The sequence below is a fragment of the Diabrotica undecimpunctata genome, chromosome 6 (assembly GCF_040954645.1).
Source record: "Diabrotica undecimpunctata isolate CICGRU chromosome 6, icDiaUnde3, whole genome shotgun sequence".
NCBI lineage: Eukaryota > Metazoa > Arthropoda > Insecta > Coleoptera > Chrysomelidae > Diabrotica > Diabrotica undecimpunctata.
The window spans coordinates 158,003,903-158,019,432 of record NC_092808.1 but is presented as its reverse complement, the minus strand read 5'-3'; the positions used below and the strand labels follow the sequence as shown (position 1 = coordinate 158,019,432).

Below are 15,530 nucleotides of genomic sequence, written 5' to 3'. Positions count from 1 at the left end.
AAGCTGTGGGGAAGCGTTTTCTTCATGTTATGGATCTCTAGGTAAAAGTTTTAAATATTAATCTCTCTATCTCTCCAAATATATTTTCTCTTGATCTAGTAGATATGTTTAAGAAGTTAAATTGGGCACAAGGCGGAATTAAAATCGATAGCAGATTTTTAAATCAGTAAGATTTGACGATGACATAGTACTAATAAGTACAAATACAGAAAAACTTATCTATGTGATAAAAAAAGCTTAAAAAAATCTGCAAGGATCGGCTTAAAAATGAATTCAAATAAAAGAAAAGTGATGTCAAATCAAAATATCACTATAGATGGAAGTAAGATCGAAAATGTCTAAGAGTATACTATATGTATAAACTATATTGGGCAGCAATATTTACACTCAGTGTTGTGTTAAAAAACAAGAAGATACCAATTATTTTTAGAAAAAAAAAAGAAGAAGAAGAAAAGGGTATTCAACAGTTGTTTCCTATCAGTTACTATTTATGCATGGAGATCGTGACACTTAAAGAGTGATTAACCAATAGATTAAGAACGAAATTATACGGCCATTGAACAAGTTATGTTAGGAGTTTCTCTGACAGAAAATGTAAAAAAATATAGACGTGCGAAGTAAAACGAAGCTGAAAGATGTAATTGGAAAAATTGCGCAAATAAAATGAAGCTGTGTAGTTCACGTAACACAATGAATACCATGCTAGCAGTAACGTAGTGGAGGAAAAGTAGAAAAGGGGTGGCTAGATGACATTAAAGCAAAAGTGGGAAGAAACTGGCACCAAATAACTAGCACAAAAGAGAGACCAGTGGAGAACTCATGCTGAGGCCTTTGTCCAGGAGTCGATGCAAACAGGCTGAAGAAGAAGATGGTTTAGTAGTCAGTATCACATTTTATATTTTAAATTTAGCTTTTTATGCTTTTTGTGTCATTTTCAATTGCTTTGCTGTATAAGAATTGTATAAACTACTCCAAGGACGACTATATACTTGGAAAGCTTCATTTAAAGATGGCAGAAGCTCTGAGCGTTCAAGACCCAAATAGGTCTAAATAAATTATATACTTGTAAATGAACGATTCAGAAATGTTGTCAAAAAAGTTACTACATTACAGGAGCAGATATTGGATCGGATCACCAACCTCTTGTGGCATAATTATGGCAACTAAGGTTAAAACGAATCTAACGATAAAAACCTAAAACTAATATAGTTTAATCAATTATTGCTTGATCTTTACTAGGCATACTATCGAATAAATTATCAAGAGATTCTTAAGCAATTTCTCCCTACAATCTTCAAAAGCCGGCTGATTTTGATGAAACATTTTGAACCTTTGTATACGATTTCGTTAAAAGGTAATCTCTTAAGAACTAGCAGATCCAAACGATTATGGAATGAATTAACCAAGTTAACGAAATCTTCTCAAACAATGATTATAGAAGTAACTTAATCAAGAAAAATCAATAAATGACAGAAGACATTTCAAAAGTGATGAAATAATGTCGACTTTATCGAGCAAATTAGCCAAACAAAAATGGATGAGAGAAAGGTACGAGGAAATTGAGGATGTGGTATCTAGGCGCGACTTTTTTTGATGTACAAAAAAAAGTAAAAGAAATAAACAACATATTAAAAAAAAAAAATTTCCCTCTGTACAAGTTGACAATAACAACAAAATTATTGTAAATGAGAACGAAATAAGAAGAGAATGGCAACTATATATATCAGACTAGTTTAAAGATGACAGAAATAATATTACCGATTTTCACCAAAATTGTACTGACGGACCAGAAATTATGAAATCAGAGGTAGAACATGCTTTAAAAAATGCTAAAATTAGGAAAGATTGCGCTTCAGATTACATACCAACTGAGTTGCTGAAGCTAATTGATAAAGGTGACATAAAAAGACTAGTAAAACTTTTTAATGCAATATATAACACTGAAGTGTTTCCCGCAGACTGGCTCAAGTATATCTTTTTTACAATACCTAAAAAACACTATAAAATGCTACAAAATGCTCAGAATATCAATTAATTAGCCTAATGAGCCACATTCTTAAGTTTTTCCTAAGAATGCTCTACAACAGAATTAGACTCAAGTGCGAAGAAGATCTCAAAGATACCAAATTTATTTTTAGAAATGCGATGGGAACATATAACGAGCGATGAGATTGGATTCAATCCAAGCGTTATTGATTCTGATGTGAATGTGTTGGGCTTTTTATTAATAAAGTTGACATTGACTTTGATTCAAATTTTTATGTCATGTTTTTGTACAGGTATGAATCGGGTCTATATATGTTTAAAATTTCCTCTTAGCTACTCCATGGTCTTCTCCAATAGCCAAAATAGCAATATCATCAGCAAACGTTGCACCACTGTCACGTCTAAGGATAGAAATATATCTGGTGTACACTAAATAAAATATTCGACCTAGCACTACACCACCACAAACTTCTTTTCTCTGAAATTATCTTGTCAGAATGTGGAGAATGCGAATCTTCTATGCATCTCCGATATCATTTCATTATTATAGGACTTTATTTGGTTTGAATACTAGTGTAGTAATAATACATTTAACTTGTAATTTAGACCTTTATGCCAACTTTTTACATCAAAGTCCTGATGTCAACTTTCCTCTTTTCTAATACCTTTACCATGATGTCTCATGCCTTTACCATGATCTGCGTTTATGAACCTGTTCTATGGTTAAATGTTTTACTCTAAAACCAAATTGATAAGAAGGAAATATATTCTGTTCTTCTATTATAGGTTTTAAGCAATTTTTCCTAGGGTTTGGTTTTAGACCTAATTTGTATCTTAACATAACAACAGGTGTTCTTTCTTTATTCCAATAACAATACACCAACGACATTTGAGTTTAAAATGAAAGAATCTGAAAGAAATAAACAGCATTTTCGAATTTAAAATTTGTTTTGTGATATATATTCGTACCTAGATTATTAAGGTTTTAAATAACTACTACCATAAAAAACTTGGTAAAAATTTAAAAAATTGTAAATCGCTATGTTAAATTGAAAATGGTTTGACCTTCGAAAAATCTCCCTTCCATGAAAAGTTAACGGGACTGATGAAGTGAAATGACGAGTAAAGACTTGCGTTTTATTTCTGCTTGGAATATCCGTTCGGCGGTTAAGAGACTGGTAAATTAATATGGTTGGGGGTTAAATATGTAAAATTGTCGGGGGATGCGAGCAACGCTAAAGGAATAAGGGTGGTAAATATGTGTAAAAAATTCAATGCATGTTTATTTTTGGGAAATTACGTTGAACATGTTTGGAAAATAACTAATTGTGACAGTTGATTCTGTTTAATCAAATTCCGTCATAAACTGAATCGTAATTATTTCTGAGAATTTTCACATTAAAAAGTTACTTAGAAGTATAAAAATGTATACAGGGTGTTCTAAAGTATGAATATATGATTTATTTGTGTTTTTAATGACATTGAACAAGAATCTGGTGTTATTTTTGATCATAGATTAGGGAAATGTAATCAAAAGTGAATATAAAGGTTACAATGTTTATTTACGACAAAAAAAGTGTTTTTTTAATGCGCTATATCTTAGTATTATTTGTGGTTATTTTCCTGACGATATATTGCGCCATCAAAATTATGCAGTTAAAATATTTTGACGTATAAATGAAACAGTTTGTATGAAGATCTTAAAAAAAGCCACTGAACTCAAGCTGTTATAGATTATTGTCACAAATTTGGTAAAAGATATTATGAAATAGTGGATTTACAAATAAATTAAGATAAAGTAAAAATTACTGATAAAAAACTGTCTCAAGAGTAATTCTTGCACTCGACCGTCATCCACCGACACCGTCAATACAGAATTCAATAAAAGCAGAAATAAAATCTAAGGTACATTACTCCTCATCGATTTAATGAAACGGTAATGCCGCCTGAATGAACTCTTATAGTGTAAATAAATCAAAAACCACTTAAAACTTTTTTAAGAAACGAAGCATTCTATTCCTGTTTAATTTCTGGTGCTAAACTATAAAAAAGTGGATAGAGACTTATTGAAAATGTATAGGAACTGAATAAAAATTAAATAAACCACATAACACAGCTGCATTTATGAGAAATATAAATTTTTAAGTTGTTTTTCTATAAATTTGACGTGATAGATCTAATCAATGACATACGATAAACTATCTAGATGTGTTGCAACATTTATGATTATGTAGGTGTTACTAATATACATGGAGAATAGTTACTTCAACACTCTGGATCACTAATTGCAATATTCTTAAACCGTTTCTTATTTTGCCATGAATTATCGTTCATATTTGTTTCTAAATTTGTTGTTAATCTATTACTTATCAATCTACTCGTATGGTCGTACCAGATAGTTATTTTTCCCACTTCCTATTTGGACATGATATCTTCTTCTTCTTCTTTTTTTCTTTACTGGTCTTACAACTCAGCTGAAGAGATGGAAAGAATACATTTAGACACTTTTTGACGATGATCCATCCAAGGACGATAGAATAAATGAAAAAGGTCCAAAAATAACAAAAGAAGTAAGTAACATAAGGTTTAATTATGCAGTAATAGCTCAGAAGCACTAAAAATTGGAGGGGATGTATTACTTGAAAAAAATTAAACAACTTTTCAATATCTGCCTTCACAGCGCCAATATTCCAACAGACTGGAACAACGTTACTATGATTCTATTACACAAAGCAGGAGACAAAGCAAATTTAGAGAATTACAGACCGATTAGCCTCCTCAGCCATATATATAAGTTGTTTACGCGAATACTAGTTAAGAGAATGGAAAGAAAATTAGAGACTTATCAACCAAGGGAACAGGCAGGATTCCGAAAAAGTTACGGAACAAATGACCATCTACAAAGTATAAAAACCCTAATAGAGAAAGCAGTGGAATACAATAAACCTCTAGTTCTAATATTTATCGATTTTCACAAAGCCTTTGCCACAGTTGAGCTAAGCAAAATATTACAGGCGCTTAAAGAATGCAGGCTAGATTATAGGTATACTAAATTATTATACAAAATATACCTGCAGGCAACAACCACTGTCAGATTAAATACTAACAGTAATCGCATAAAAATAGAATGGAGGGTTAGACAAGGAGACCCAATGCCACCTAAACTTTTTAATACGGTGCTAGAACATGCTTTTAAGAATTTGGATTGGATGACAAAGGGAATAAAAATAGATGGAGAATATCTAAACAACTTATGTTTCGCCGATGATATACTTATAATAGCTGAAGATCTAGGTATGGCAAGAGAGATGGTACAGGAACTCGTTCTGGCTACAGAAAATGTAGGTTTAAATATAAATATCTCGAAAACAAAAATCATGACCAATTTGGTACCCAACCAGAACATTAGTATTGGTGGGAAAGAAATAGAACTCGTAGATAGATATAAATACCTGGAACATGAAATTATGATTGGCAGGGATAACCAGACTCATGAACTGAAGAGAAGAATCGGCCTTGGGTGGGCAGCATTTGGAAAACTGAGAGAAACTTTTAAAAGTGAGCTGCCCACATGCCTAAAGAGAAAGGTATTTGATCAGTGCGTCCTCCCAGTCTTGACGTACGGAGCAGAAACACTTACCTTAACAAAAGCAGCAGTAACCAAAATGAGAGTCACGCAGAGAAGAATGGAGCGGTCCATGTTAGGAATAACTCTGCGAGACAGAATAACCAACGAAAACATCAGGAGAAGAACCGGAGTGACTGACATCATCGAGAAGATAGCCAGACTAAAATGGAGATGGGCAGGACACATAGCCAGAATGACAGATGGGCGATGGACAAAGAGGTTATTGGAATGGAGGCCAAGGGAAGACAAGAGAAGCGTCGGTCGACCACCTACAAGATGAATTGACGATTTAAGAAGACTCAATAAAAACTGGATAAGAGCGGCGCAAGATAGACGGGGTTGGAAACATGAGGAAGAGGCCTATGTTCAGCAGTGGACTCTTGAGGCTGGATGGTGATGAATAGCTCAGAACAACGCAAAAGTCCAGACAATATAATATTGAAATACTTAAATTGCAGACAACGAAAGGAAAAGCATTGTCTTAATAACAGCACATTCATCATAATTTATCTTTTCAACCCCAAACGGCAAAGAAAGGGAAAAATCTAGTACTGACAAATCACGTTTGCCATGTGGAAGAGCATGTAATTAAAAACAATAATAGTAAAAGTTACGAAATAAAAGCTCAAGTCATCAGGCAGGCTGAAGATAACTAGAAATCTTATCAAATATCATTAAAGAAATATAATTTCGACTTCACTCATTTTCAAAGATTGTATTGCCGACGAAATGAGCACTGCCAATTCGATCATAAGATTTTGGAGTCCAATCTGAACCGTTAGCACTAAAAAATAAAAAAAATTACTTGCACGAATCCATCTTCTTCTTTTCCCAATTTTTGCCATTATTACCACAAATAGATATGCAACATTTATTTCCACCCATTTTTGATAAAATTGGTGCGTAAAAGGCATTTCCAGTTTTGTTATATTTCGCCGCTAGGCACGCTGGCATCGTTTCAAGGTACATCTACCATGGATACGCACAGAGCGGCTTATCAAAACAATTATAGGGTGCCATAATAAATACTATTATAAATAATTTACTTAAATTGATAAAAAATATTCCTAAAAATTTATACTTTCTCTTTAAAAAAACAGCCGGTGGAAACATTGTATTTAATTGAAAACAAAAACTGGTCTAAGTGTACTAAGTTATGTGTGATGACAACCCAACCTCTTGGAAGGCTGTACATAGTAACTCGTTTTATATTTCTAGAGGCACACTAGATGAAATTTTAGGAAATTCATTGTAATTATTATTACATGTTGACTATATGTAGACATATTGTTATCAATCATAAAAAAATGGTGTTTGTTGAGTTTGTAAAATTTATTTATTTGCTCTGTCGATTTTCACATATCCTTGTTTATCAAATTTATATTACACAATCGTATGGAGTTATTTTGTTAAAATTAAATGAACAAATTTATATGATTTATATTTTTGCAATTTGATGTATCTTTGCAGTTTGTTTTTTTTTTGTGCAAAAACAACTAATAAATTTATAAAATCCTATATCTTTCCAATCCAATTATTTATGTTTTAGGTACAGTCTTCGGCTTTTTTCTTTTCTGTCAGTGACCAGTTTATTATATACTTACAGTACTATGCGAATTACTGGAATCATAAACTGTGTTAATAAAAAAAGAGTTTATTTAGAAAAAAAATTTATTTTTACAAAATTATAAAGGTAAACTTAAATTAATATTTAGTACGAAATATGTCCCTCTTTGGCTGCAATTACTGTTTTTACCCGTTTTGGCATATATTTTGCGAGCTTCTGACAGTTCTCAAATATCCCAGATCATCTCAAAACCAAACCTGAATGACCGCTTCTATCATTTTTATTTTTGTAGTACTATCAATTTTACGCAGTTAAACTTTGTAAATGGCCCTTAAATTTTCAATAGGAATGAGGTGTGGCTAATTACCGGGCCAACCTAAAACGTTAATCCTCTTATTTTTGAAAAATTCCATTATTTGCTTTCACTTGTGACAGGGAGCAGAGTCCTGTTGAAGAATCGCTCCTTCTTGGAACTGACATTTTTGGAGCTCTGGACAACATGGATTTGCATTTTCTCTCCAACATGGATTTGTATTTTTAGCTGTTCATCATGCCTTCGATTGGTACCAAAGATCCAACTCCCATGTATGAAACACATCCCCAAAATATTTTTCTGACTGGGTTTCTACTGTTTTTGACAGTTTAATCAATATGAGATGGTGTAAGGTTTTCATTCTTTATTTTCAATAAAGTAAAATTCATCTGTAAATAGGATTTTTTTCCAGTCGTCTAGAGTCCAATTAGAGTATTTTTTGGCTGACAATAACGTTTGTTTTTTTTTATGCGTTCGGTTAGAAGCTGTTTTTTTTTTGTGGACGCATTGCAGCTCTACCATTCTCCAACGGTCTTTTTCGAACAGTTGTGTCAATAATTACTACACCTGATGATGCTAGATCTTGTTGAAGCTCTTGGATTGTTTTGTTGAGTCGAATTTGCTCTTTCAAAGTAAAAATCTTTCATCTGCTGATGTTGATTTTCACTTTCTTCTGAATTTTTTTATACTTTTTACATCCATTGATCCCGTTTCTAGTTTACGCTTTAAAATTTTGCTTACTACTTACCCCCTGACTTACTCCACAGGTTCTTGCGATTTCTATTTGTGACCTAGAAATGTGCTCACTTAACGTGATAATCCATTCACGCTTCTTAGGCTTAATATCCATAATGGAATTAAACGAAACAGACTCACTAATTGCCTAAAACACCACAAAATAGTACAAAATAACACAAACCTAATGGGAAATGTCCTAAAACACCCTCAAATAAAAGGCAGAGACAATTAAGGTTATGTTTTCAATGAGAAGTCTGTTGTAAATATGAATTTCATGTGTATCATGTGAAATTTTTTGGTTTGGTTGTTACTGGATTCTTTCAGTCCCAATAATTTTTTTAATAGTGTCATTTCTGACTCTATATTTTCTTAAATTTCCATGCAAATCAAACCCAATCTTTTAATTGCATTTATTTCAGCAGTATCTTACTTATTTATTTCTCGGTTATTCTCCTTAGATTAATACAATAAACTATTGTAGTTTTATATACAGGGTGGTCCTTAAGTAATTGTACAAACAGAAACCGTAGATTCTGCACTTTAAAATATTACGATTTAAGCCAACTTGCTTTAATAAAATGTTGATATTAAGAAAGATACAGGGTGTTAAAGTGGAAATTTAAAATTTTATTTTTCGCTATAACTTTTACGTTGGTAAATATTTTTGGACAAAAATTTACATTTGGATGCTTTTTAGTAGGATAAATTATAATGTTATACATACTTTAATGTAACTAATAGAGGGCGCCACATATGCCACATGTGTGGCATAAATTTGCGCCTAACTTTTTTGCTCTTTAAGTTAGTTCTATTCGTATTAAAAAATATTAAAGATACATTATTTTTACAAAGAAAAGGTATACTTGTTAGTAACCTGAAAATTCAACAGTTTTCGAGATAAATGCATTTTATAAGTCAGCTGCACAATAATTCTTAGTTTGATATTTGTGCGGTAAAGCACTGAATACCCGTAGATAAGCATAATTCATAATTTATTCTTATTAAAACAACTCAAAGATGATAATTTAACATCACAAAATGCGTTTGTTATGGGTGATAAATGTCTTATTGGAGAAAAGATATTTCAACTTCTTCTTTAGGTGCCGTGTCCGTATTCAGATGTTAGCCGTCATCATGTTTACAATTTCCCTTTGCTATCGCTTCTTAAGTTTCTATAATGGCGTTGTATTACTTTTTCTCTATTGTAAAATGCTAAAAACCCAAAATATGTGGTTTATGCAAGATGGTACACCACCACATTCTAGAGAGAAGGCAGTTAGAACATAATTAAATGCAACTTTTTTGAACATTGGATTGGTCGTGGTAGTCATATTCCTTGGCAATATGGTGAGATATTGATATATTTATTTAATTAATAAAAAATCTGAAAAGAATACTTATTGTTAATTACGTAAATTGTTTACCCATTTTTATTAGGACAAATAGAAACTAGAACAGGTATTGAATAACACATATGTGTCCTGTTTCATAATACTTTTGCTACAAATCTAACGTGAAAGACTCAGCATTTTTACAAAAACATCATCATTATCCTAATAACCGATATTGTTATAAATATAGTAAACACACAGGCAATTTAGTTTAGCATAATATTAGTTCGTTAGTCCATAATAGTCCATTTGTTCGAGATGTAATTATACGAGTAGTTACTCGTAAGCTGTAACGTAATCATATAAATAAGTAATGCCATCGATAGATTATTCCGTGTGTATATAAGTAACCAATAAACGAGATACATCACAGTTTAATACATTATTTAACTTCTGCGACAAATAAGATGTAGGTCCATAATATAGCATAAGATTTGGATATGTATCCAAAAGAATATATTCATCCATTATACATTATAGCCACCACGTAGCCCCGAATTTAATCCGCTTGATTTTGGTGTATGGGGCGCATTATAACAACGTGTCTATAAGAATCCCATAAACATTCGCAACCAACTATGGGAAGAAATAAATACTGCAGCAGTTTCTTTAGAAGCAATGATGCTATTTAATATGAGACGACCTTTTATGGAATATATTGACAAATGAATTAAAGAAAATGGTGGACATATTGAACACTTACTTTGACACAAGGTTATGTTATTTAGTTTAACTATTTCTTAATTTGGTTTGTAAACAAAATGTTTTGATTCTGACTTTAATTTAACATAAAACGTAAAATTTTTTTTTTTTTTTATTTAAACAAATATACCCGCATCAACCACTAAGGGTTATTAGCGGGGGGACATACACAAACAGTAAGATACATATTGTTGCATAAAAAAATATTTTTTACAATCTGGTATATAGTTTAGTCATTTTAAGATAACTTAATAAAGACTGTAAATTTGACGTTAGTATACTTTTTAAATTATCACTAAGGGCACACGCGATTCTTTCGTTCTGGTACACTGGACACTCAACAATTATATGTTTCACTGACAACTGAGTATTGCACTTGGTACACAACGGAGCAGCCTCCTGGTTGAAGATATGCTTGTGTGTAAGGAAAGTATGTCCTATTCGGAGTCGGTTAATGATGACTTGGTCTTTTCTATTATTTGGTAAGATGAGTTTGGTTCCTACTTGACTTAGACATTCTTTGAGTTTATTAGCAGTGTGATCCCAAGTAGTTTGCCACGCTCTGTATACGTGGGCTTTGATATTTACTTTGTGATCAGTCCAAGGCATTTGATTTATGATAGCAATACTTTGGTCGGTGGTTGCATTGCTTGCCAGAGAGTCCACTTCCTCATTACCACTTATTCCCATATGGGAAGGTACCCAGATAAAGGAAATATCTTTTTGTTGAGTCTGTAGATAAGATAACTCTTCTTTGATCTTGAGAAGTATGGCGTGAGTTGTATATAGCTGTTTTATTCCAAGTAATGCGCTCATTGAATCGGTGATGATAACAAATTTGCTTTCATTGATAGAACAACATTTTTTCACGGCCTGATGAATTGCCGTAAGTTCTCCGGTATATATACAACAATTTGTTGGGATTCGTATGGTAGACTTGACGTTTTCGTAGATGTAGGCTGCAGCATGTCCTTCATGACATTTGGAAGCATCAGTGAAGATTTGATGGGTTGTTGGGTATTTGGATATTACATTTTTATAAGCTTGCTGTATAAGGAAAGGATGTGTGGAATGTTTCGGGAGTTCTTTTAAAGACGTGTCTATTTTTGGATGTTTAATCATCCAAGGAGGAACATTTACATGAATAGGCATAGTAAGACTGAACTGTTCTAAATTAAGACCAATACGTTTTATTCGTTCGGGAAATGGTAGTTTTTTTATTGCAATGTTTCTGTAAAGATCGGACGTTATATTTGTTCTGCAAAGTATTGTTGAGTAGGTTACGTTGCTGTTGTTTGCTGAAATTCTGGCAACGTAATTTAGTGATAGGAGTTGCCTTCGTTGGCTTAAGGACAGTTCATTAGCCAAAACTTGTAAGCTACTTACTGGACTAGTTCTTGTGGCACCTAAAACTAATCTCAAGCACATATTTTGAATGTAGTCAAGTTTTTTTAAAGATGTTTTGTTAGCAGTATCGTAGCATAAACAGCCGTAGTCTAGTTTACTTCGTATTAGTGATCTATATAGAGTAAGTAAGGTTGTTGTATCTGCCCCCCAAGAGGTATTTGACAGCATCTTTAGTAGATTAATTCTGGATTGGCAAGAACGTTGCAGATTGGTGATGTGGGTTTCCCAGTTTAAGTTACGTTCAAAAGAAAGTCCTAAGAAATTTATTTCTTCTGCTTGTTTCAAAACAACTCCATTTAGTGTTAATTGAACATTAGGATAATTTTTTCTTTTGCTAAAAATTAAATAACGTGTCTTTTCACTAGAGAATATAAAACCCGTGTTTTGCGACCAGCTTTCAATTGTGTGTAAGGTAGTTTGCAGTATATGTGTTCCCAGAGTTACATTGTTTGTTCTTAGATAAATGACTAAGTCATCTGCATATAGGCTAGTAAATACAGGTAGTTTTATTTTATGTATAATACTATTTATTGCAACTAGAAAAAGAGTAGGACTTAGAGTAGATCCTTGTGGAGTGCCGTTTTGAAGTACTCGTCTGGAGGATGTAAATCCATTGGTTCTGACTCGAAAAGTTCGTGTTTCTAGAAAATTCTTAATAAAGGACAACATGTGCCCTTGAACATCCCATTCTTGAAGTGTTTTTAGTATAAGATGTCTCCATGTTGTGTCAAACGCTTTTCTTATGTCAAAAAACACGGCAATAAGTTTTTGGTTGTGCAGAAAGGATTCATGTATACTTGATTCAAGTGTTATTAGATTGTCTGTTGTGGATCTACCCGTACGAAATCCACTTTGTCTGATACTTATTAGGTTATTGTTTTCGAGGTACCATTTAAGACGATAATTAAGGATTTTTTCTAAAAGTTTGCAGGTACAACACGTAAGTGATATTGGACGATAGGAATTTGGATCGTCTTTTGGTTTATTATATTTAAGGATTGGAATTATAGTTGCTTGCGACCATAGATCAGGAAAGTCATGATGAATAAAAATATTATTAAAAATATCAACTAATATTAGCTTTGCATTCAGAGGAAGATTTCGTAAGAAAAGAGGGTGGATATCATCAGGTCCTGGACTCGAATTTTTAGCACTTAAACAAAATTCTAATTCTTGAAGACTTACTGGTTTGTTTATTGGATTGCCGCTCGCTGTGATTTGTATATTTGAAGACTCCGTTAGTTTTTTGTGCTCTAGAAAGGATAGGCTGTAATTAGAATCACTAGAATTACGTTCGTATATATCTGCTAGTATTTCTGGAATATCTTCTTTGTTTGAATGCATTTGGTTATTATATGATAGAGTATCTATACCTCGAAAGTATTTTGTACCTTTTATTCTACGGACTTTGTTCCATATGTTGCCTAAGGGAGTGGAAGGATTTATTGAAGAAACGTACTTTTTCCAACTTTCTCGTTTTGCTTTTTTGATTAATTGTCTGCTTTGAGCTCTGAGATTTTTAAACCTTAAAAGGTTTTCGATAGTTTTATGTTTCTTGTAAACGTTAAAAGCGTGTTTAGACAAAGTGAGTGCTTGTGCAATTTCGTTATTCCACCAAGGAACTGGCTGCCTTTGACTCGATTTTGTTTTTCCCACTGCGATTGTTGCTGCAGAAATAATAATGTTATTAAATATTTCCAGGTTTTGGTTTGCGTTATTGGTTAAATTATATTTGTTTGTTTGTTCTTCTATCAGTGTTCGATATAAATTCCAGTCAGCTGACTTTATTTGCCATGTCTGGTGAATTGGAAAAGTTGATTTATCATTAGTGTTTATGGTTATCGTGATAGGGAAGTGATCACTATCATATAAATACCCCAATGTGTCCCAATATAATAAAGGAGCTAGCGACGGACTGCATAAAGAGAGATCTATGGCAGAAAATGTACCATTGTATGAATTGAACCTAGTAGATTTGCCAGTGTTTAGTAAGACTAAATTTAAATTATCAATGAGATTATTTAGGAGATTGCCACATTTGTCGGTTTTGTTACTTCCCCAAGTACTGTTGTGACAGTTAAAATCGCCTAATATTATTTTTGGGTGTGGAATTTGGTTTAAAACATTGCTTAGTTCAGTTATGTCTAAATCAGTAGGATGAGGTAAGTATACATTGCAAATATTGATTTTCATTTTGTGGGTGACTGACACTGCAACTATTTCGAGATTTGTTTGTAGTTGTATTTCAGTTGACTCTATGTCATCCCTTACAAAAATTGCTGTTCCGCCGCTTGAGTGATCTGCAACTCGGTTTCTTAGAAAAGGAACATAATTTTTTAATGTCACACTTTGGTGCTTGAAATGGGTCTCTTCTAGGCATATGACTAAAGGAAGATATTCGTGTATAAGAAGCTTAATGGATTCTATATGTGTAAAATAACCGTTGGGGTTCCACTGTAATATGAATGTGCTGGCCATTAACTCTTTATGTGTTAACTATTTATTGTTGAGAACTTGATTCTTGGTCAGTTTCGTCAGTAGAAGAAGGACTGTTGAAAAGCAGTTTCTTCTTCAATCTGGTGATATTGTTTTTTAAAGTTTTATTTTGTATTTGGGAATATATAAAGTTTAAAATTTCTTTTATTTCTTGGCTTTCATTTGAATAATTTTTAACAATGACTTCAGGATGTTTTGAGTGAAGGGAATTTGCCAGAAAATCACATATTTCATGAAAAGTAAGTGTAAAGGAAGGGTTTCTATTTTCAATTTTTTCTTTAATTTGATTTAGAATAATTGAAATATCTTCTTGGGTTTTAGGCTTTTTCTTAGGTTTTTGAGTATCGGGAGGAGGTAGGTCATTTTCAAGAATTTCAGGAGAGGATATTTGTCTTTTAGTTGCAGGAGTAATTTTAGTGCTTTTTCTATCGCTTTCAATTACTAAGGAATTATCTTGGAATATTTTTGGTTGATTCAAGATTTGTAATTCATTGTTTGTTTGTGAGGAAGTGGTTTGGTCTTTTGTAGCTGATGCGTGATTTTGTATGGTATTGGGTTCTGGTTCCATTAATGTTTCGGTATCTTCTTGGTATTGGTTTCGTGGTTGATCTTGTAGCTGATTATATTTTTCATTGGTAGAGTTATGTATATTCACGTGGTGGTCAGTTTCCATTTGATTAATTGAGTTGCTTGATGATGATAAAGAAGGACAGTCAGAATCTTGATGTCCGACAATCTTGCATCTGGAGCAGTTTAAACCATCTATGGAAATGTATAGTCGATATGATGTATTGTCGAATGAGATTAGAAATGAGTCAGGAATTGATGCATTTTCTAAAGGACTTATGAACATTTGCCTCCTAAAGCTGAGTACGTGGCTGTATTCTGAGTCTTGCATGCCTACTCGTAGAAACGTCATATTGGAGGCGGATTTTATACCCATAGTTTTTAAGTGCTCTTCAATTAAGCTATTAGGTATAGTAGGACATACATTAGATATGATGAGTCTCTGGGCGGGGGTTATAAGTCTTCTTACTTCAATCTGGTTACCATCAATATTTATATATTTGTGGGAGCTAAGAAATTGATCAACTACATATTTAGAGGAGAGGTAGATGCAGATGCGGTTGTTTGATATTTTGGATGCCCAAACAACATTTTTGGGCTGTACTATTGATCCAACAGCTTTTATATATTCGAAAACTTTTATTCCTTGTATGGTTGAAAGTATAATACCTTGGTCTTTTGAAGGATATTTGAAACTATTTAATGCATTGGAGTAAGATATATGTGACGTAGTGG

General features: G+C 32.7%; 1 protein-coding gene across 1 annotated transcript in view; it reads right to left on the bottom strand.

Annotated features, from left to right (window-relative positions):
• Positions 1 to 15,530, bottom strand: part of LOC140444199 (juvenile hormone esterase-like) — an 88,512-nt gene that overhangs the window by 28,543 nt on the left and 44,439 nt on the right. The gene's annotated exons all lie outside the window — the stretch shown is intronic.